Genomic DNA, 23,093 nt, shown 5'->3' on the forward strand with positions numbered 1-23,093 from the left:
GCTCTAACACTGTATTCCTGTTGGCGTTGGCCCTGAGTAAGTGTTCATGTTGATGTGTTCCTTTAGTAAGTGTTCTAGTTAGTGTTGGCCCTGAGAAAGTGTTCCTGTTAGTGGTGGCACTGAGTAAGCGTTCATGTTGGTGGTGGCATTGAGTAATGTTCCTGTTGGTGGTGGCCCTGAGTAAGCGTTCCTGTTGATGGTGGCACTGAGTATGTGTTTCTATTGGTGGTAGCCATGAGTAATGTTCCTGTTGTCGGTGGCCCTGAGTAAAAGTTCTTGTTAGTGGTGGCACTGAGTAAGTGTTCCTGTTGGTGGAGGCCATGAGTAATGTTCCTGTTGCTGGTGGCCCTGAGTAAGCGTTCCTGTTGTTGGTGGCACTGAATGAATATTCGTGTTGGTGGTAGCTATGAGTAATGTTCATGTTTGCGGTGGCCCTGAGTAAAAGTTCCTGTTGGTGGTGGCACTGAGCAGGTGTCCCTGTTGATGGTGTCCTTAATAAGGTGTGTTTGTTAGTGTTGGCCCTGAGTAAGTGCTCCTGTTGGTAATGGCAATGAGTAATGTCCTTGTTGGTAGTGGCCCTGAGTAGCCGTTCCTGTTGGTGGCGGCTTTGAGTAATTATTTCCTGTTCGTTGTGGCCCTGAGCAAGCACTCCTTTTGTTTTTGACTCTGAGAAAGTATTGGCGGTGTCCTTTATTAAGTGTTCCTGTTGTCGGTGGCCTTGAGTAAGTGTTCCTGTTGGTGGTGTCCTTTATTCAGTGTTCCTGTTGGTGTTGGTCCTGAGTAAGTGCCTCTCTTGGTGATGGCAGTGAGAAAGTGTTCCTGCTGGTGATGGCCTTGAGTATGTGTTCCTATTGGTGGTGGCCAAGAGCAAGTGATTCCTGTTGGTGGTGGCTATGAGTAGGTGTTCCTGTTGGTGATGGCTCTGAGTATATGTTCCTGTTGGTGGTGTCCTTGAGTAAGTGTTCCTGTTGGTGTTGGCTCTGGGTAAGTATTCCTGTTGGTGGTGTCCCTGAGGAAGTGTCCTTCCCATAGTACCCTGAGGAAGTGTTCCTGCTGGTGTTGGCCCTGAGTGTGTTCGTATTGGTGGTGGCCCTGAGTAGATATTCCTATTCGTGTTGGCCCTGAGTGTGTTCGTATTGGTGGTGGCCCTGAGTGAATATTCCTATTCGTGTTGGCCCTGAGTAAGAGTTCCTTTTGGTGCTGGCACTTTGTAAGCATCCTTGGTGCTGGTGGCACCGTTTAAGTTTTCCTGATCGTGGTGTCCCTGAGTAAGTGTTCCTGTTGCTGTTGGCCCTGAGTAAATATTCCTTTTGGTGGTGGCCTGAGTAAGTGTTCCTATTGGTGGTGGCCCTGATTAAGTATTCCTGTTGGTGGTGGCCCTAAGTATGTATTCCTGTTGGTGGTGGCCCTGAGTAAGTGTTGCTGTCGGTGGTGGCCCTGAGTAAGTGCTCCTGTTGGTGGTGGCCTGAGTAAGTATTCCTGTTGGTGTATGGCCTTAGTAAGTGGTCCCGTTGGTGGAAGACCTGAGTAAGTGTTCCTGTTGTTGGTGCCCTGAGTAAGTGTTCATGTTGGTGGTGGCCTGAGTTTGTGTTTCAGTTGTTAGTAGCCATGAGTAAGTGTTCTTGTTGATGGTGGCCTGAGTAAGTGTTCCTGTTGGTGGTGGCGTGAGTAAGTGTTCCTGTTGGTGGTGCCCTGAGTAAGTGTTCCTGTTGGTGGTGGCCATGAGTGTTCCTCTTGGTGGTGGCCCGAGTAAGTGATCATGTTGGTGGTGGCCTGAGTAAGTGTTCCTGTTGGTGGTGGCGTGATTAAGTGTTCCTTTTGGTGGTGGCCTGAGTAAGTATTCCTGTTGGTAGTGGCTGAGTAAGTGTTTCTGTTGATGGTGGCCCTGAGTAAGTATTTCTGTTGGTGGTGGGCCTGAGTAAGTGTTCCTTTTGGTGGTGCCCTGAGTAAGTATTTCTGTTGGTGGTGGGCCTGAGTAAGTGTTCCTTTTGGTGGTGGCCTGAGTAAGTATTCCTGTTGGTGGTGGCCTGAGTAAGTATTCCTGTTGGTGGTGGCCTGAGTAAGTGTTCCTGTTGGTGGTGGCCCTGAGTAAGTATTTCTGTTGGTGGTGGGCCTGAGTAAGTGTTCCTGTCTGTGGCGGCCTTGTGTAAGTATTCCTGTTGGTGGTGGGCTTGAGTAAGTGTTCCCGTTGTTGGTGGAATGAGTAAGTGTTCCTGTTGGTGGTGGCCTGAGTAAGTGTTCCTGTTTGTGGCGACCTTGTGTAAGTATTCCTGTCGGTGGTTGCCTGAGTAAGTGTTCCTGTTGGTGGTGGCACGAGTAAGTGTTCCTGTTGGTGGTGGGCCGTGGACGGAACCCCGTTTGTGATGGTTTCTCAGCAAGTGGCTCTTTTCTTGTGGGTTACATGACTTATATGTAATAATATGCATGCATAACGTAACTCCACAACAATACTGCATTCATTGCTAAATCAAAGTATGATTGTATCTTCCATGTAAATTTCACCGTGAACTAATTAAATGTACATATGTTGTCATCATATTATGCAGAAAGATAAATGAAGTCCTCAGAAACCTCGACAGAAGTCATAGTGAGTATAGGATAATTATCGTTTTCGTTATAATTATCATTAATGGATGCGAAGAACGGATATGACGAGTTCATGTTTTTCTATGTATTTCCTAGGTTTGCGATGGCTTCGAGATCATGTATGTGATTTGAATCTACTGCATTCTTAATGACACAAAGCGTTGGCAACTGTAGGATGACGTCAGATGAACAGTGTCATGTGTTGTTGATGTGCATCCTCGCTCCATCCCCGCCCACACTCAGCAAACGTAAGTAATATCCAACCATTACAACTTCCGAGGTTGTGTAAACTTAGGCATGATCATTATAAGTATGTGCTTAATACAAGTCTAGTTTCAAATAGTCACTCACAACCCGTTGCACCAAAGAAGGGAGGGTTAAACGTAAAGGATAGCTGGACGGCAGTTAGAGAACAGCTATTTTGGCAACGCTGGACACTTGTGATAGCTTAGTCCTGGCGACTCCGGTTCCCCCCCGGCTGGCTGGGGAACTCCAACCTTGAGGCCGCCAAATGTTTTTTCTACTGTGGATATTTATTTCATTGATATTATCACCTACTTGTCATATTAAATGATCAACACAATTTAGATGTTAAACAGAAAGAATAATACTGTTTATGTACTGATAAAAAGTTGATACAGTATCGATTCAAATATTAACTCAATAATTCTCTGGCAAAAGTAGCATCAACCAATGACGTTTACTTAATGATTGCCAGGTCGTGCCACATTTGGCATTATTTGCCTTATTTCGTCTTCCCAATACGATAATTATTTTTTTTTGCACAAGTTATTTGATGCCCCCCAAAATAATGTCAAACTTTGTAGCAGGTTTGCCATTTCCCTCCAAAAATTTCCAATGATATCTGAATCCATTCTATATTTTTCGTATGAACCTGACAGTACTAGTTCGTGACTTAAGCGACGCCACGTCAGCTGCACGTATCACCTTGACGCCGACGAGTCTTATCAGTTTGGTTACGATGATTACATACTATACCAGGGATATCGGAGGAACGATTTTCAAGATTAAGGATATGAATTATTAGATATTACCCCTGATTGACAAGTATGTGGCTTGTGTGGTGTCTTGACAACTTTTATTGATGGTGTGAAGTACTCAAAACGTAGGTATTTGATGAAAGAAAAGGTAAATAAAGAATTTCCGACAAAGATGATAAAATTTGTGTAAAATTCTGGTATCCCTTATACCAGGAAACATTTGTTTCAGGATGGTTGGCACACACTTCAGTCGATAGATGGAATGACCTGTGGTGTAATATATGCAAGCCTAGATTGAGTTAAGAAGAGGATATAGAATGATAAAATTCATGACAATTCTCAGGAGTACTAGAAAACAGCAGATCAAGTTAGTATACTTTAATGGTGGTTCAAGAGAAATGAAAATATATATTAGATGAAGCGTAGTCATTGCCTGTCACACCAGAGCAACAGTCGGAACAATCATTAAGGAATCTTCAAGAAGATATTTCTTATTTACCATGAAGCTTCACAGAACAAAGTGCACCAATATTTTTACTAATGTTGTATATACTTGACGTACAAGACACTCCATTTTCTCTTATTATTGATGAGGCAAGTGATGTTCGGTTATCAAGCACTACAATGTGTATCTGTGTAAGATATTTCAAGGAGAAGTCATCAAGACATCTCTTATCATTACTTACAGCAGTGTTTCCCAAACTGGTCTGTGTGGGATTCTGAACACACAAATCTTTTGGCTTGGTGACCATCAGGACGGAAACATTTCATTTACTTTTATCCAATCAATTGTAATGAATTTCACTTTAATTTTCATCAATAAATTTCTATATTTCATATCTTGATCGAAGAAAATGAAAGACATAACTTTATTCAGATGTAATTTATTGCAAAATTTCTGTATTTCGTATATTAATCGAAGAAAATGAAAGGCACAACTTCATTCAGATGTAATTTATTGCAAAATGACCTAAGCAAAGAAAAACAAACATTTGATTGTCATCTGTGAGGAGGCTGCTTCATGAATGGGTCATTCTAAGAACTGATTCTTGGCTGATGAATTTAGTGAAAAAAATTGTGGTTACCATGATGATACTTCTCTATAATCACACAAATGACAGGAATTTGATCATTTCTTTCTTCAAATGGACTTCATTGCAAAATTTTAAAAGGAAGAAAACATTTATGTTGATAGATAAAGCACAGCGTAAGTCATGCTGAGCATTCAGATGGTTCCTTCCTTCATTCCTCATCGTCACAAGAGCTGAAAATCCTTGTTCACAAACTCTGGTATATGATCGGCAAAGGAAAAAGGACCTTTTCAGCCTCATGAGTCAGAATAGACTCATCCTTGAGTTGAACCCAAAATCCAGAGTATGAGAGACTTTCAAAACGTTGTTGCCTCAGCATCTGATTTTCCTGAAGATCTATAAATTCATCTTGAACACCAGGATATCTTCTCCAGCTTCACTAACCTTTACACATTCCTAGCCCAGCTATGTTGACATAGGTCGACATTTTCTGACAGATATCTGTCCATTTCCTCCTGAAGTTTCTTCAAATGATCTTGAAAAACCTCGTTAACGTAAGCAGGGGATATAATGGTGACCAATCAATCTTCCAGCATTGCTGCACTCACTCAGGTCTGAAACACCAGCCGGTTTCCCTGGCTAATCTTTCTCTCCAAGGTGCAAGTTTCCTCCTGAATGAGGCAATTTTTTCACTGTTGTCCATCATAGTTTGATTTCATCTTTGCAAGTCTGAGTTCAGTTCATTTAGGCGCCTGAAGATGTTACCTGAATAAGTTAGCTTTGCCACCCAAGCAGGATCTGCCAAGCAGTCGGCCAGCTTATGCTTCATATATTGCAGAAAAACTTCTATTTTAGTTTTTAGTTCAATAACCCGTCCATGATACGCCCTCGAGATAGCCAGCGGACATAAGAGTGGAGGAGTAAGTGCTGGTGATCTGATACCATCTCTTCACACATTATATGGAAAATACATGAGTTCACAGCTCTGGCCTTAATGATATTCGCAATTTGGATAAATAACATCATTCAGAACCACATGGAGTTCCGGCTGGAGACGTAGATAGGCCATGCTTTCCCGATGTAAGAGACAGTGAATCATTATGAAATCAGTCAGGTTTTTTTCTTCTAATTTGAGTGACAAAACTACATGACTTTCCATCATAGATGAAGCTCCATCAGTACACATGATTCAACCAGTCTAAGTTGTGTTGCTTGGAAAAATTGTCCACCATAACAAACATGTCTGCTCCAGTGTTGGTTGTTGACATGGAACTACAGAACAGAAATTCCTTCAGAATTCTGTCCTATCCTCTACATACACCTCACTAAAACCATGAGTTGAGGTTCACCAGCAATGTCAACAGATTCATATATCTACAATGAAAAATTTTCTTGCCACAATTTGTTGATCCGAAATATCTAATGAAATGAGATCAATTCGACGTTTGATGCTGTTGTTAGAAAATGACACCAATTCAAACTTATATGAGGCTTTTTCCATCTCGCAATACGCCACGCCACTTCAAAGAACGCCAAGGAAGCTTTCTCCAAAGAAAAGCTGAGCCAGAAGGAGCATCATTCCGACCTGTTCTTCCTTATCCTTCCAAAAACTTAGTGACTTTTCAATAAAGTTTAGATAAACTGAACACAAGTGATGACTTAGTTTGTTTTCCTTCATAGCTTCGTTGTTCAGGGCTTGCAGGCACTAGACACACTGAGGACGACGGACAATCTCTCTCTCAGCTCAGTGATGACGTATTTCACAAACTCAGGAATATAACGCAATTGTTGTTGAACCATCGTTCCCTCTGGAATTTATACCTGAAATGAATATATATGTATATATATATTATTTATTTATTTTGCTTTGTCGCTGTCTCCCGCGGTAGCGAGGTAGCGCAAGGAAACAGTCGAAAGAATGGCCCAACCCACCCACATACACATGTATATACATACACGTCCACACACGCAAATATACATACCTATACATCTCAATGTACACATATATATACATACACAGACATGTACATATATACACATGTACATAATTCATACTGTCTGCATTTATTTATTCCCCTCGCCACCTCGCCACACATGGAATAACAACCCCCTCCCCCCTCATGTGTGCGAGGTAGCGCTAGGAAAAGACAACAAAGGCTCCATTCGTTCACACTCAGTCTCTAGCTGTCATGTAATAATGCACCGAAACCACAGCTCCCTTTCCACATCCAGGCCCCACAGAACTTTCCATGGTTTACCCCAGACGCTTCACATGCCCTGGTTCAATCCACTGACAGCACGTCGACTCCGGTATACCATATCGTTCCAATTCACTCTATTCCTTGCATGCCTTTGACCCTCCTGCATGTTCAGGCCCCGATCACTGAAAATCTTTTTCACTCCATCTTTCCACCCCCAATTTGGTCTCTCACTTCTCCTCGTTCCCTCCACCTCCGACACATATATCCTCTTGGTCAACCTTTCCTCAATCATTCTCTCCATGTGACCAAACCATTTCAAAACACCCTCTTCTGCTCTCTCAACCACACTCTTTTTATTTCCACACATCTCTCTTACCCTTACATTACTTACTCGATCAAACCAACTCACAACACATATTGTCCTCAAACATCTCATTTCCAGCACATCCACCCTCCTGCGCTCAACTCTATCCATAGCCCACGCCTCGCAACCATACAACATTGTTGGAACCACTATTCCTTCAAACATACCTATTTTTGCTTTCCGAGATAATGTTCTCGACTTCCAAACATTCTTCAAGGCTTCCAGAATTTTCGCCCCCTCCCCCACCCTATGATTCACTTCCGTTTCCATGGTTCCATCCGCTGTCAGATCCACTCCCACATATCTAAAACACTTTACTTCCTCCAGTTTTTCTCCATTCAAACTTACCTCCCAACTGACTTGACCCTCAACCCTACTGTACCTAATAACCTTGCTCTTATTCACATTTACTCTTAACTTTCTTCTTTCACACACTTTACCAAACTCAGTCACCAGCTTCTGCAGTTTCTCACATGAATCAGCCACCAGAGCTGTATCATCAGCAAAAAACAACTGACTCACTTCCCAAGCTCTCTCATCCACAACAGACTGCATACTTGCCCCTTTCCAAAACTCTTGCATTCACCTCCCTAACAACCCCATCCATAGATAAATCAAACAACCATGGAGACATCACACACCCCTTCCGCAAACCTACATTCACTGAGAACCAATCACTTTCCTCTCTTCCTACACGTACACATGCCTTACATCCTCGATACAAACTTTTCAATGCTTCTAACAGCTTGCCTCCCACACCTTATATATATATATATATATATATATATATATATATATATATATATATATATATATATATATATATATATATATATATATATATATATATATATATATGAATTATGTACATGTCTGTGTATGTATATATATGTGTACATTGAGATGTATAGGTATGTATATATATATATATATATATATATATATATATATATATATATATATATATATATATATATATATATATATATATATATATATATATATATACATTCGCAATGTATTTTCGAGCGAGGGAATTCTAAGTCATTGTAAACCCGTGGCTAGAGCTGTCCTCAATTATCACCTTCACATTTAACGTATAAGCAACTGGATTAAGAGTGCAAATGAGCAAATGGAAAGGAAATAATTCTGGAATGGCAAGTGACTGCATATGCAACGGCAGATGAGTATGACCTAGACAAACTTCTCGATGGGATCACTCATCAGGGGCTCTACACTCCTGCCACTATAAATCCAGGTAACCATCCCTCCCAGCATGGTATCCACAGCATGTCCTCTAGAAAAGGCTCAGGTGGCCGAACACAAGCTTCCCCAAGCTCATCTTCCTACAACTTGTCAGCATCAGTACCAGGACACATTCATCCACTGCTGCCTGTGCATCAACCCTGCCGGTCTTTGATATGGCCTTCCTCTGTGAAGAGTGTGAAGTCTTCATTTTTTCTGTATATGCTTTTTTTCCGTATGACTGAATTTGATAAACAGCTTCAGATGTAAAGATTTTTTTTTGCGGATTTCTTATATTCAGTTTCTTGTGACCATCTCACTTATTTCTTTAATGTTCGTGATTACTTCTTTACTCTGTTCAGAGTGACTGAGAGAAGAGTTTCCATGGTCTTTCTTTAAAAAAGTGTTGTCATTTCTTCCTGCTTTTGCAGTTACATATTTAACATTTGAAGACCTGTGCCTGAGTTCTTCTCTGGATGAAATTTAATGATTGGTATTTATTCCCATTTTAAGACAGACCTCATGTGATGAGTGATTATGGCTTTATATGGTGAGTAATTGGCTGATGGCTTTTTTTTGAATGATAGGTTAACAGCTTCCTATGTTGAGTGATTAGCTAATGGCTTTGTATGATAAGTGATTGGCTAGTGGCTTTATATGGTGGATGATTGATTGATGAAAAAGATCTCATCTTAGGTATTACCCCATGACATTAATATGATTCGACTGCTATGGGTTTTCGTTGTCAAATGATTGCGTTTTGCTGATTATGGTTAAATGTTCGCACGTGAAAGTCTGGTTTGCCATAGGCTAAAGTTTATGCTTGTACTGCATTGGTATTTCACATTTATTTGAAACCTTATAAAGTTGCTTGAGTTAATTTAATGAGAATTTGCTAATGAAAGATGAATCATGTATGTTACCAAGTATGTGACTTTTGATAAAGCAAAATGCAATTTATTTGATTTTAAAGTTACTGTAGATTTCTTGGCATTGTAGTGCTGGAATCATATACAAAAATATTTATGTGATAATTTTGACTTATTCTAATTTTCGTATGTATAGTTAATGCTACTACGTGTGTGAATCAAGAACCATTGCAACACAAACCTCGCCAGGTGGTAGAGTGTCCCGCAGTGTATCGAGACAGACTTCCCCAGAACTTTTTTTAAAGGGGAAGTAAATGTTTATAGTTGTGTTACTGGAGTGATAGTTTTCATACATGGTGCTTTGACAAGAAAATAGTGAAATTGGAAAAAATGTAGCTTAGACATTGAAGCTTATTGATACAGTGGTTAAATTGATGAGAACTACTATTGACGTTTGTGTAAATAAATTAAACATTTCCTTTTTCCATAGCCAGAGGTTGAACCATTATCTGACATTCATTTTTTTCATTTCATTTCAAGCTAGAAGTTTCAGTTTTCTAAATTGTTTCTTACATTATTCATATGTATATATATGTATGTGTGTGTGTGTGTATATGTGCGTGTGTGTGTGTATGTGTGTGTATGTGTATATATATATGTATATTATCCCTGGGGATAGGGGTGAAAGAGTACTTCCCACGCATTCCTCGCATGTCGTAGAAAGCGACTACAGGGGACGGGAGCGGGGGGCCAGAAATCCTCCCCTCCTTGTATTTTTTTAACTTTCTAAAAATGGGAAACAGAAGAAAGAGTCACGCGGGGAGTGCTCATCCTCCTCGAAGGCTCAGATTGGGATGCCTAAATGTTTGTGGATGTAACCAAGATGTGAAAAAAGGAGAGATAGGTAGTATGTTTGAGGAAAGGTACCTGGATGTTTTGGCTCTGAGTGAAACGAAGCTCAAGGGTGAAGGGGAAGAGTGGTTTGGGAATGTCTTGGGAGTAAAGTCAGGGGTTAGTGAGAGGACAAGAGCAAGGGAAGGAGTAGCAGTACTCCTGAAACAGGAGTTGTGGGAGTATGTGATAGAATGTAAGAAAGTATATTCTCGATTAATAGGGGTAAAACTCAAAGTTGATGGAGAGAGATGAGTGATTATTGGTGCATATGCACCTGGGCATGAGAAGAAAGATCATGACAGGCAAGTGTTTTGGGAGCAGCTGAATGAGTGTGTTAGTGGTTTTCATGCACGAGACCGGGTTATAGTGATGGGTGATTTGAATGCAAAGGTGAGTAATGTGGCAGTTGAGGGAATAATTGGTATACATAGGGTGTTCAGTGCTGTAAATGGAAATGGTGAAGAGCTTGTAGATTTATGTGCTGAAAAAGGACTGATGATTGGGAATACCTGGTTTAAAAAGCGAGATATACATAAGTATACTTATGTAAGTAGGAGAGATGGCCAGAGAGCGTTATTGGATTACGTGTTAATTGACAGGCGCGCGAAAGAGAGACTTTTGGATGTTAATGTGCTGAGAGGTGCAACTGGAGGGATGTCTGATCATTATCTTGTGGAGGCTAAGGTGAAGATTTGTATGGGTTTTCAGAAAAGAAGAGTGAATGTTGGGGTGAAGAGGGTGGTGAGAGTAAGTGAGCTTGGGAAGGAGACTTGTGTGAGGAAGTACCAGGAGAGACTGAGTACAGAATGGAAAAAGGTGAGAACAATGGAAGTAAGGGGAGTGGGGGAGGAATGGGATGTATTTAGGGAATCATTGATGGATTGCGCAAAAGATGCTTGTGGCATGAGAAGAGTGGGAGGTAGGGTTGATTAGAAAGGGTAGTGAGTGGTGGGATGAAGAAGTAAGAGTATTACTGAAAGAGAAGAGAGAGGCATTTGGACGATTTTTGCAGGGAAAAAATGCAATTGAGTGGGAGACGTATAAAAGAAAGAGACAGGAGGTCAAGAGAAAGGTGCAATAGGTGAAAAAAGGGCAAATGAGAGTTGGGGTGAGAGAGTATCATTAAATTTTAGGGAGAATAAAAAGATGTTCTGGAAGGAGGTAAATAAAGTGCGTAAGACAAGGGAGCAAATGGGAACTTCAGTGAAGGGCGCAAATGGGGAGGTGATAACAAGTAGTGGAGATGTTAGAAGGAGATGGAGTGAGTATTTTCAAGGTTTGTTCAATGTGTTTGATGATAGAGTGGCAGATATAGGGTGTTTTGGTCGAGGTGGTGTGCAAAGTGAGAGGGTTAGGGAAAATGATTTGGTAAACAGAGAAGAGGTAGTAAAAGCTTTGCGGAAGATGAAAGCCGGCAAGGCAGCGGGTTTGGATGGTATTGCAGTGGAATTTATTAAAAAAGGGGGTGACTGTATTGTTGACTGGTTGGTAAGGTTATTTAATGTATGTATGACTCATGGTGAGGTGCCTGAGGATTGGCGGAATGCGTGCATAGTGCCATTGTACAAAGGCAAAGGGGATAAGAGTGAGTGCTCAAATTACAGAGGTATAAGTTTGTTGAGTATTCCTGGTAAATTATATGGGAGGGTATTGATTGAGAGGGTGAAGGCATGTACAGAGCATCAGATTGGGGAAGAGCAGTGTGGTTTCAGAAGTGGTAGAGGATGTGTGGATCAGGTGTTTGCTTTGAAGAATGTATGTGAGAAATACTTAGAAAAGCAAATGGATTTGTATGTAGCATTTATGGATCTGGAGAAGGCATATGATAGAGTTGATAGAGATGCTCTGTGGAAGGTATTAAGAATATATGGTGTGGGAGGCAAGTTGTTAGAAGCAGTGAAAAGTTTTTATCGAGGATGTAAGGCATGTGTACGTGTAGGAAGAGAGGAAAGTGATTGGTTCTCAGTGAATGTAGGTTTGCGGCAGGGGTGTGTGATGTCTCCATAGTTGTTTAATTTGTTAATGGATGGGGTTGTTAGGGAGGTGAATGCAAGAGTTTTGGAAAGAGGGGCAAGTATGAAGTCTGTTGGGGATGAGAGAGCTTGGGAAGTGAGTCAGTTGTTGTTCGCTGATGATCAGCGCTGGTGGCTGATTCATGTGAGAAACTGCAGAAGCTGGTGACTGAGTTTGGTAAAGTGTGTGAAAGAAGAAAGTTAAGAGTAAATGTGAATAAGAGCAAGGTTATTAGGTACAGTAGGGTTGAGGGTCAAGTCAATTGGGAGGTGAGTTTGAATGGAGAAAAACTGGAGGAAGTGAAGTGTTTTAGATATCTGGGAGTGGATCTGGCAGCGGATGGAACCATGGAAGCGGAAGTGGATCATAGGGTGGGGGAGGGGGCGAAAATTCTGGGAGCCTTGAAGAATGTGTGGAAGTCGAGAACATTATCTCGGAAAGCAAAAATGGGTATGTTTGAAGGAATAGTGGTTCCAACAATGTTGTATGGTTGCGAGGCGTGGGCTATGGATAGAGTTGTGCGCAGGAGGATGGATGTGCTGAAATGAGATGTTTGAGGACAATGTGTGGTGTGAGGTGGTTTGATCGAGTAAGTAACGTAAGGGTAAGAGAGATGTGTGGAAATAAAAAGAGCGTGATTGAGAGAGCAGAAGAGGGTGTTTTGAAATGGTTTGGGCACATGGAGAGAATGAGTGAGGAAAGATTGACCAAGAGGATATATGTGTCGGAGGTGGAGGGAACGAGGAGAAGAGGGAGACCAAATTGGAGGTGGAAAGATGGAGTGAAAAAGATTTTGTGTGATCGGGGCCTGAACATGCAGGAGGGTGAAAGGAGGGCAAGGAATAGAGTGAATTGGAGCGATGTGGTATACCGGGGTTGACGTGCTGTCAGTGGATTGAATCAAGGCATGTGAAGCGTCTTGGGTAAACCATGGAAAGCTGTGTAGGTATGTATATTTGCGTGTGTGGACGTATGTATATACATGTGTATGGGGGTGGGTTGGGCCATTTCTTTCGTCTGTTTCCTTGCGCTACCTCGCAAACGCGGGAGACAGCGACAAAGCAAAAAAAGAAAAAAAAAATTATATATAAGGTTATTCAATCTATGTATGACTCATGGTGAGGTGCCTGAGGATTGGCGGAGTGCGTGCATAGTGCCATTGTTAAAAGGGAAAGGGGATAAGAGTGAGTGCTCAAATTACAGAGGTATAAGTTTGTTGAGTATTCCTGGTAAATTATATGGGAGGGTATTGATTGAGAGGGTGAAGGCATGTACAGAGCATCAGATTGGGGAAGAGCAGTGTGGTTTCAGAAGTGGTAGCGGATGTGTGGATCAGGTGTTTGCTTTGAAGAATGTATGTGAGAAATACTTAGAAAAGCAAATGGATTTGTATGTAGCATTTATGGATCTGGAGAATGCATATGATAGAGTTGATATAGATACTCTGTGGAAGGTATTAAGAATATATGGTGTGGGAGGCAAGTTGTTAGAAGCAGTGAAAAGTTTTTATCGAGGATGTAATGCATGTGTACGTGTAGGAAGAGAGGAAAGTGATTGGTTCTCAGTGAATGTAGGTTTGCGGCAGGGGTGTGTAATGTCTCCATGGTTGTTTAATTTGTTTATGGATGGGATTGTTAGGGAGGTGAATGCAAGAGTTTTGGAAAGAGGGGCAAGTATGAAGTCTGTTGGGGATGAGAGAGCTTGGGAAGTGAGTCAGTTGTTGCTCGCTGATGATACAGCGCTGGTGGCTGATTGATGTGAGAAACTGCAGAAGCTGGTGACTGAGTTTGGTAAAGTGTGTGAAAGAAGAAAGTTAAGAGTAAATGTGAATAAGAGCAAGGTAATTAGGTACAGTAGGGTTGAGGGTCAAGTCAATTGGGAGGTAAGTTTGAATGGAGAAAAACTGGAGGAAGTAAAGTGTTTTAGATATGTGGGAGTGGATCTGGCAGCGGATGGAACCATGGAAGCGGAAGTGGATCATAGTGTGGGGGAGGGGGCGAAAATCCTGGGAGCCTTGAAGAATGTGTGGAAGTCGAGAACATTATCTCGGAAAGCAAAAATGGGTATGTTTGAAGGAATAGTGGTTCCAACAATGTTGTATGGTTGTTGTATCCACTGACAGCACGTCAACCCCGGTATACCACATCGATCCAATTCACTCTATTACTTGCCCTTCTTTCACCCTCCTGCATGTTCAGGCCCCGATCAAACAAAATCTTTTTCATTCCATCGTTCCACCTCCAATTTGGTCTCCCACTTCTCGTTCCATCCACCTCCGACACATATATCCTCTTGGTCAATCTTTCCTCACTCATTCTCTCCATGTGCCCAAACCATTTCAAAACACCCTCTTCTGCTCTCTCAACCACGCTCTTTTTATTTCCACACATCTCTCTTACCCTTACGTTACTTACTCGATCAAACCCCCTCACACCACACATTGTCCTCCTACATCTCATTTCCAGCACATCCATCCTCCTGCGCACAACTTTATCCATAGCCCACGCCTCGCAACCATACAACATTGTTGGAACCACTATTCCTTCAAACATACCCATTTTTGCTTTCCGAGATAATGTTCTCGACTTCCACACATTCTTCAAGGCTCCCAGGATTTTCGCCCCCTCCCCCACACTATGATCCACTTCCGCTTCCATGGTTCCATCCGCTGCCAGATCCACTCCCACATATCTAAAACACTTTACTTCCTCCAGTTTTTCTCCATTCAAACTTACTTCCCAATTGACTTGACCCTCAACCCTACTGTACCTAATTACCTTGCTCTTATTCACATTTACTCTTAACTTTCTTCTTTCACACACTTTACCAAACTCAGTCACCAGCTTCTGCAGTTTCTCACATGAATAAGCCACCAGCGCTGTATCATCAGCGAACAACAACTGACTCACTTCCCAAGCTCTCTCATCCACAACAGACTTCATACTTGCCCCTCTTTCCAAAACTCTTGCATTCACCTCTCTAACAACCCCATCCATAAACAAATTAAACAACCATGGAGACATCACACACCCCTGCCGCAAACCTACATTCACTGAGAACCAATCACTTTCCTCTCTTCCTACACGTACACATGCCTTACATCCTCGATAAAAACTTTTCACTGCTTCTAACAACTTGCCTCCCACACCATATATTGTTAATGCCTTCCACAGAGTATCTCCATCAACTCTATCATATGCATTCTCCAGATCCATAAATGCTACATACAAATCCATTTGCTTTTCTAAGTATTTCTCACATACATTCTTCAAAGCAAACACCTGATCCACACATCCTCTACCACTTCTGAAACCACACTGCTCTTCCCCAATCTGATGCTCTGTACATGCCTTCACCCTCTCAATCAATACCCTCCCATATAATTTACCAGGAATACTCAACAAACTTATACCTCTGTAATTTGAGCACTCACTCTTATCGCCTTTTCCTTTTAACAATGGCAGTATTCACGCATTTCGCCAATCCTCAGGCACCTCACCATGAGTCATACATACATTAAATAACCTTACCAACCAGTCAATAATACAGTCACCCCCCTTTTTAATAAAGTTCCACTGCAATACCATCCAAACCTGCTGCCTTGCCGGCTTTCATCTTACGCAAAGCTTTTACTACCTCTTCTCTGTTTACCAAATTATTTTCCCTAACCCTCTCACTTTGCACACCACCTCGACCAAAACACACTATATCTGCCACACTATCATCAAACACATTCAACAAACCTTCAAAATACTCACTCCATCTCCTTCTCACATCTCCACTACTTGTTATCACCTTCCCATTTGCGCCCTTCACTGAAGTCCCCATTTGCTCCCTTGTCTTACGCACTTTATTTACCTCCTTCCAGAACATCTTTTTATTCTCCCTAAAATTTAATGATACTCTCTCACCCCAACTCTCATTTGCCCTCTTTTTCATCTCTTGCACCTTTCTCTTGACCTCCTGTCTCTTTCTTTTATACTTCTCCCACTCAATTGCATTTTTTCCCTGCAAAAATCGTCCAAATGCCTCTCTCTTCTATTTCACTAATAATCTTACTTCTTCATCCCACCACTCACTACCCTTTCTAATCAACCCACCTCCCACTCTTCTCATTCCACAAGCATCCTTTGCGCACTCCATCACTGATTCCCTAAATACATCCCATTCCTCCCCCACTCCCCTTACTTCCATTGTTCTCACCTTTTTCCATTCTGTACTCAGTCTCTCCTGGTACTTCCTCACACAAGTCTCCTTCCCAAGCTCACTTACTCTCACCACCCTCTTCACCCCAACATTCACTCTTCTTTTCTGAAAACCCATATAAATCTTCACCTTAGCCTCCACAAGATAATGATCAGACATACCTCCAGTTGCACCTCTCAGCACATTAACATCCAAAAGTCTCTCTTTCGCGCGCCTGTCAATTAACACGTAATCCAATAACGCTCTCTGGCCATCTCTCCTACTTACATACGTATATATATATATATATATATATATATATATATATATATATATATATATATACATATTTTTATTTTTTTTTATTTTTTTATTATACTTTGTCGCTGTCTCCCGCGTTTGCGAGGTAGCACAAGGAAACAGACGAAAGAAATGGCCCAACCCCCCCCCCCCATACACATGTATATACATACGTCCACGCACGCAAATATACATACCTACACAGCTTTCCATGGTTTACCCCAGACGCTTCACATGCCCTGATTTAATCCACTGACAGCACGTCAACCCCGGTATACCACATATATATATATATATATATATATATATATATATATATATATATATATATATATATATATATATATATATATTCTTTCTTTCTTTCTTTCAAACTATTCGCCATTTCCCGCATTAGCGAGGTAGCTTTAAGAACAGAGGACTGGGCCTTGAGGGAATACCCTCACCTGGCCCAATTCTCTGTTCCTTCTTTTGGAAAAAAAAAAAAAAAAAAAAAAAAAAATGAGCGGGGAGGATTTCCAGCCCCCCGCTCCCTCCCCTTTTAGTCGCCTTCTACGACACGCAGGGAATACGTGGGAAGTATTCTTTCTCCCCTATCCCCAGGGATATATATATATATATATATATATATATATATATATATATATATATATATATATATATATATATATATATATATATATATATATATGTAAGAAAGTAAATTCTCGATTAATATGGGTAAAATTCAAAGTTGATGGAGAGAGATGGGTGATTATTGGTGTATATGCACCTGGGCATGAGAAGAAAGATCATGAGAGGCAAGTGTTTTGGGAGCAGCTGAATGAGTGTGTTAGTGGTTTTGATGCACGAGACCGGGTTATAGTGATGGGTGATTTGAATGCAAAGGTGAGTAATGTGGCAGTTGAGGGAATAATTGGTATACATGGGGTGTTCAGTGTTGTAAATGGAAATGGTGAAGAGCTTGTAGATTTATATGCTGAAAAAGGACTGATGATTGGGAATACCTGGTTTAAAAAGCGAGATATACATAAGTATACTTATGTAAGTAGGAGAGATGGCCAGAGAGCGTTATTGGATTACGTGTTAATTGACAGGCGCGCGAAAGAGAGACTTTTGGATGTTAATGTGCTGAGAGGTGCAACTGGAGGGATGTCTGATCATTATCTTGTGGAGGCTAAGGTGAAGATTTGTATGGGTTTTCAGAAAAGAAGAGTGAATGTTGGGGTGAAGAGGGTGGTGAGAGTAAGTGAGCTTGGGAAGGAGACTTGTGTGAGGAAGTACCAGGAGAGACTGAGTACAGAATGGAAAAAGGTGAGAACAATGGAAGTAAGGGGAGTGGGGGAGGAATGGGATGTATTTAGGGAATCATTGATGGATTGCGCAAAAGATGCTTGTGGCATGAGAAGAGTGGGAGGTAGGTTGATTAGAAAGGGTAGTGAGTGGTGGGATGAAGAAGTAAGAGTATTACTGAAAGAGAAGAGAGAGGCATTTGGACGATTTTTGCAGGGAAAAAATGCAAATGAGTGGTAGATGTATAAAAGAAAGAGACAGGAGGTCAAGAGAAAGGTGCAAGAGGTGAAAAAAGGGCAAATGAGAGTTGGGGTGAGAGAGTATCATTAAATTTTAGGGAGAATAAAAAGATGTTCTGGAAGGAGGTAAATAAAGTGCGTAAGACAAGGGAGCAAATGGGAACTTCAGTGAAGGGCGCAAATGGGGAGGTGATATCAAGTAGTGGTGATGTGAGAAGGAGATGGAGTGAGTATTTTGAAGGTTTGTTGAATGTGTTTGATGATAGAGTGGCAGATATAGGGTGTTTTGGTCGAGGTGGTGTGCAAAGTGAGAGGGTTAGGGAAAATGATTTGGTAAGCAGAGAAGAGGTAGTAAAAGCTTTGCGGAAGATGAAAGCCGGCAAGGCAGCAGGTTTGGATGGTATTGCAGTGGAATTTATTGAAAAAGGGGTTGACTGTATTGTTGACTGGTTGGTAAGGTTATTTAATGTATGTATAACTCATGGTGAGGTGCCTGAGGATTGGCGGAATGCGTGCATGGTGCCTTTTACAAAGGCAAAAGGATAAGAGTGAGTGCTCAAATTACAGAGGTATAAGTTTGTTGAGTATTCCTGGTAAATTATATGGGAGGATATTGATTGAGAGGGTGAAGGCATGTACAGAGCATCAGATTGGGGAAGAGCAGTGTGGTTTCAGAAGTGGTAGAGGATGTGTGGATCAGGTGTTTGCTTTGAAGAATGTATGTGAGAAATACTTAGAAAAGCAAATGGATTTGTATGTAGCATTTATGGATCTGGAGAAGGCATATGATAGAGTTGATAGAGATGCTCTGTGGAAGGTATTAAGAATATATGGTGTGGGAGGCAAGTTGTTAGAAGCAGTGAAAAGTTTTTATCGAGGATTTAAGGCATCTGTACGTGTAGGAAGAGAGGAAAGTGATTGGTTCTCAGTGAATGTAGGTTTGCGGCAGGGGTGTGTGATGTCTCCATGGTTGTTTAATTTGTTTATGGATGGGGTTGTTAGGGAGGTGAATGCAAGAGTTTTGGAAAGAGGGGCAAGTATGAAGTCTGTTGTGGATGAGAGAGCTTGGGAAGTGAGTCAGTTGTTGTTCGCTGATGATACACCGCTGGTGGCTGATTCATGTGAGAAACTGCAGAAGCTGGTGACTGAGTTTGGTAAAGTGTGTGAAAGAAGAAAGTTAAGAGTAAATGTGAATAAGAGCAAGGTTATTAGGTACAGTAGGGTTGAGGGTCAAGTCAATTGGGAGGTGAGTTTGAATGGAGAAAAACTGGAGGAAGTGAAGTGTTTTAGATATCTGGGAGTGGATCTGGCAGCGGATGGAACCATGGAAGCGGAAGTGGATCATAGGGTGGGGGAGGGGGCGAAAATTCTGGGAGCCTTGAAGAATGTGTGGAAGTCGAGAACATTATCTCGGAAAGCAAAAATGGGTATGTTTGAAGGAATAGTGGTTCCAACAATGTTGTATGGTTGCGAGGCGTGGGCTATGGATAGAGTTGTGCGCAGGAGGATGGATGTGCTGGAAATGAGATGTTTGAGGACAATATGTGGTGTGAGGTGGTTTGATCGAGTAAGTAACGTAAGGGTAAGAGAGATGTGTGGAAATAAAAAGAGCGTGGTTGAGAGAGCTGAAGACGGGTGTTTTGAAATGGTTCGGGCACATGGAGAGAATGAGTGAGGAAAGATTGACCAAGAGAATATATGTGTCGGAGGTGGAGGGAACGAGGAGAAGAGGGAGACCAAATTGGAGGTGGAAAGATGGAGTGAAAAAGATTTTGTGTGATCGGGGCCTGAACATGCAGGAGGGTGAAAGGAGGGCAAGGAATAGAGTGAATTGGAGCGATGTGGTATACCGGGGTTGACGTGCTGTCAGTGGATTGAATCAAGGCATGTGAAGCGTCTGGGGTAAACCATGGAAAGCTGTGTAGGTATGTATATTTGCGTGTGTGGACGTATGTATATACATGTGTATGGGGGTTGGGTTGGGCCATTTCTTTCGTCTGTTTCCTTGCGCTACCTCGCAAACGCGGGAGACAGCGACAAAGCAAAAAAAAAAAAAAAAAAAAATATATATATATATATATATATATATATATATATATATATATATATATATATATATATATATATCATACTTTATATCATACTTTGTCGCTGTCTCCCACATTAGCGAGGCAGCACAAGGAAACAGATAAAGAAAGGCCAAAACCATCCACATACACATGTATATACATAAACATTCACACACGCACTTATACAATCCTAAACATTTCAAAATATACATATATATATATATATATATATATATATATATATATATATATATATATATTCTTTCTTTCTTTCTTTCAAACTATTCGCCATTTCCCGCGTTAGCAAGGTAGCGTTAAGAACAGAGGACTGGGCCTCTGAGGGAATATCCTCATCTGGCCCCCTTCTCTGTTCCTTCTCTTGGAAAGTTAAAAAAAAAAGAAAAAAAAAAAAAACGAGAGGGGAAGATTTCCTGTCCCCCGCTCCCTCCCCTTTTAGTCGCCTTCTACGACACGCAGGGAATACGTGGGAAGTATTCTTAATCCCCTATCCCCAGGGATAACAATATATATATATATATATATATATATATATATATATATATATATATATATATATATATATATATATATATATATATATATTTTTTTTTTTTTTTTTTTTTTGCCGCTGTCTCCCGCGTTTGCGAGGTAGCGCAATGAAACAGACGAAAGAAATGGTCCAACCCACCCCCATACACATGTATATACATACGTCCACACACGCAAATATACATACCTACACAGCTTTCCATGGTTTACCCCAGACGCTTCACATGCCCTGATTCAATCCACTGACAGCACGTCAACCCCGGTATACCACATCGATCCAATTCACTCTATTCCTTGCCCTCCTTTCACCCTCCTGCATGTTCAGGCCCCGATCACACAAAATCTTTTTCACTCCATCTTTCCACCTCCAATTTGGTCTCCCACTTCTCCTCGTTCCATCCACCTCCGACACATATATCCTCTTGGTCAATCTTTCCTCACTCATTCTCTCCATGTGCCCAAACCATTTCAAAACACCCTCTTCTGCTTTCTCAACCACGCTCTTTTTATTTCCACACATCTCTCTTACCCTTACGTTACTTACTCGATCAAACCACCTCACACCACACATTGTCCTCAAACATCTCATTTCCAGCACATCCATCCTCCTGCGCACAACTCTATCCATAGCCCACACCTCACAACCATACAACATTGTTGGAACCACTATTCCTTCAAACATACCCATTTTTGCTTTCCGAGATAACGTTCTCGATTTCCACACATTTTTCGGCGCTCCCAGAACTTTCGCTCCCTCCCACACCCTATGACTCACTTCCGCTTCCATGGTTCCATCCGCTGCCAAATATACTCCAAGATATCTAAAACACTTCACTTCCTCCAGTTTTTCTCCATTCAAACTTACTTCCCAATTGACTTGACCCTCAACCCTACTGTACCTAATAACCTTGCTCTTATTCACATTTACTCTTAACTTTCTTCTTTCACACACTTTACCAAACACAGTCACCAGCTTCTGCAGTTTCTCACATGAATCAGTCACCAGCGCTGTATCATCAGCGAACAACAACTGACTCACTTCCCAAGCTCTCTCATCCCCAACAGACTTCATACTTGCCCCTCTTTCCAAAACTCTTGCATTCCCCTCCCTAACAACCCCATCCATAAACAAATTAAACAACCATGGAGACATCACACACCCCTGCCGCAAACCTACATTCACTGAGAACCAATCACTTTCCTCTCTTCCTACACGTACACATGCCTTACATCCTCGATAAAAACTTTTCACTGCTTCTAACAACTATATATATATATATATATATATATATATATATATATATATATATATATATATATATATATGGGAACTTCAGTGAAGGGCGCAAATGTGGAGGTGACAACAAGTAGTGGTGATGTGAGAAGGAGATGGAGTGAGTATTTTGAAGGTTTGTTGAATGTGTTTGATGATAGAGTGGCAGATATAGGGTGTTTTGGTCGAGGTGATGCGCAAAGTGAGAGGGTTAGGGAAAATGATTTGGTAAACAGAGAAGAGGTAGTAAAAGCTTTGCGGAAGATGAAAGCAGGCAAGGCAGCAGGTTTGGATGGTATTGCAGTGGAATTTATTAAAAAAGGGGGTGACTATATTATTGACTGGTTGGTAAGGTTATTTAATGTATGTATGACTCATGGTGAGGTGCCTGAGGATTGGCGGAATGCGTGCATAGTGCCAATTTACAAAGGCAAAGGGGATAAGAGTGAGTGCTCAAATTACAGAGGTATAAGTTTGTTGAGTATTCCTGGTAAATTATATGGGAGGGTATTGATTGAGAGGGTGAAGGCATGTACAGAGCATCAGATTGGGGGAGAGCAGTGTGGTTTCAGAAGTGGTAGAGGATGTGTTGATCAGGTGTTTGCTTTGAAGAATGTATGTGAGAAATACTTAGAAAAGCAAATGGATTTGTATGTAGCATTTATGGATCTGGAGAAGGCATATGATAGAGTTGATAGAGATGCTTTGTGGAAGGTATTAACAATATATGGTGTGGGAGGCAAGTTGTTAGAAGCAGTGAAAAGTTTTTATCGAGAATTAAGGCATGTGTACGTGTAGGAAGAGAGGAATGTGATTGGTTGTCAGTGAATGTAGGTTTGCGGCAGGGGTGTGTGATGTCTCCATGGTTGTTTAATTTGTTTATGGATGGGGTTGTTAGGGAGGTGAATGCAAGAGATTTGGAAAGAGGGGCAAGTATGAAGTCTGTTGGGGATGAGAGAGCTTGGGAAGTGAGTCAGTTGT

At 41.4% G+C, this 23,093-nt stretch overlaps 1 protein-coding gene across 5 annotated transcripts in view; it reads left to right on the forward strand.

Annotated features, from left to right (window-relative positions):
- Positions 1-23,093, forward strand: part of LOC139763153 (uncharacterized) — a 106,211-nt gene that overhangs the window by 26,381 nt on the left and 56,737 nt on the right. For all 5 annotated transcript variants that reach the window (XR_011716046.1, XR_011716045.1, XM_071688859.1 and 2 more), the window contains exon 2: positions 2,683-2,834. The gene's annotated coding sequence lies outside the window, so the exon portion shown is untranslated. The remainder of the gene's footprint in view (positions 1-2,682; positions 2,835-23,093) is intronic.

Source organism: Panulirus ornatus, chromosome 46, assembly GCF_036320965.1.
Source record: "Panulirus ornatus isolate Po-2019 chromosome 46, ASM3632096v1, whole genome shotgun sequence".
In the NCBI taxonomy this organism is placed as follows: Eukaryota; Metazoa; Arthropoda; class Malacostraca; order Decapoda; family Palinuridae; genus Panulirus; species Panulirus ornatus.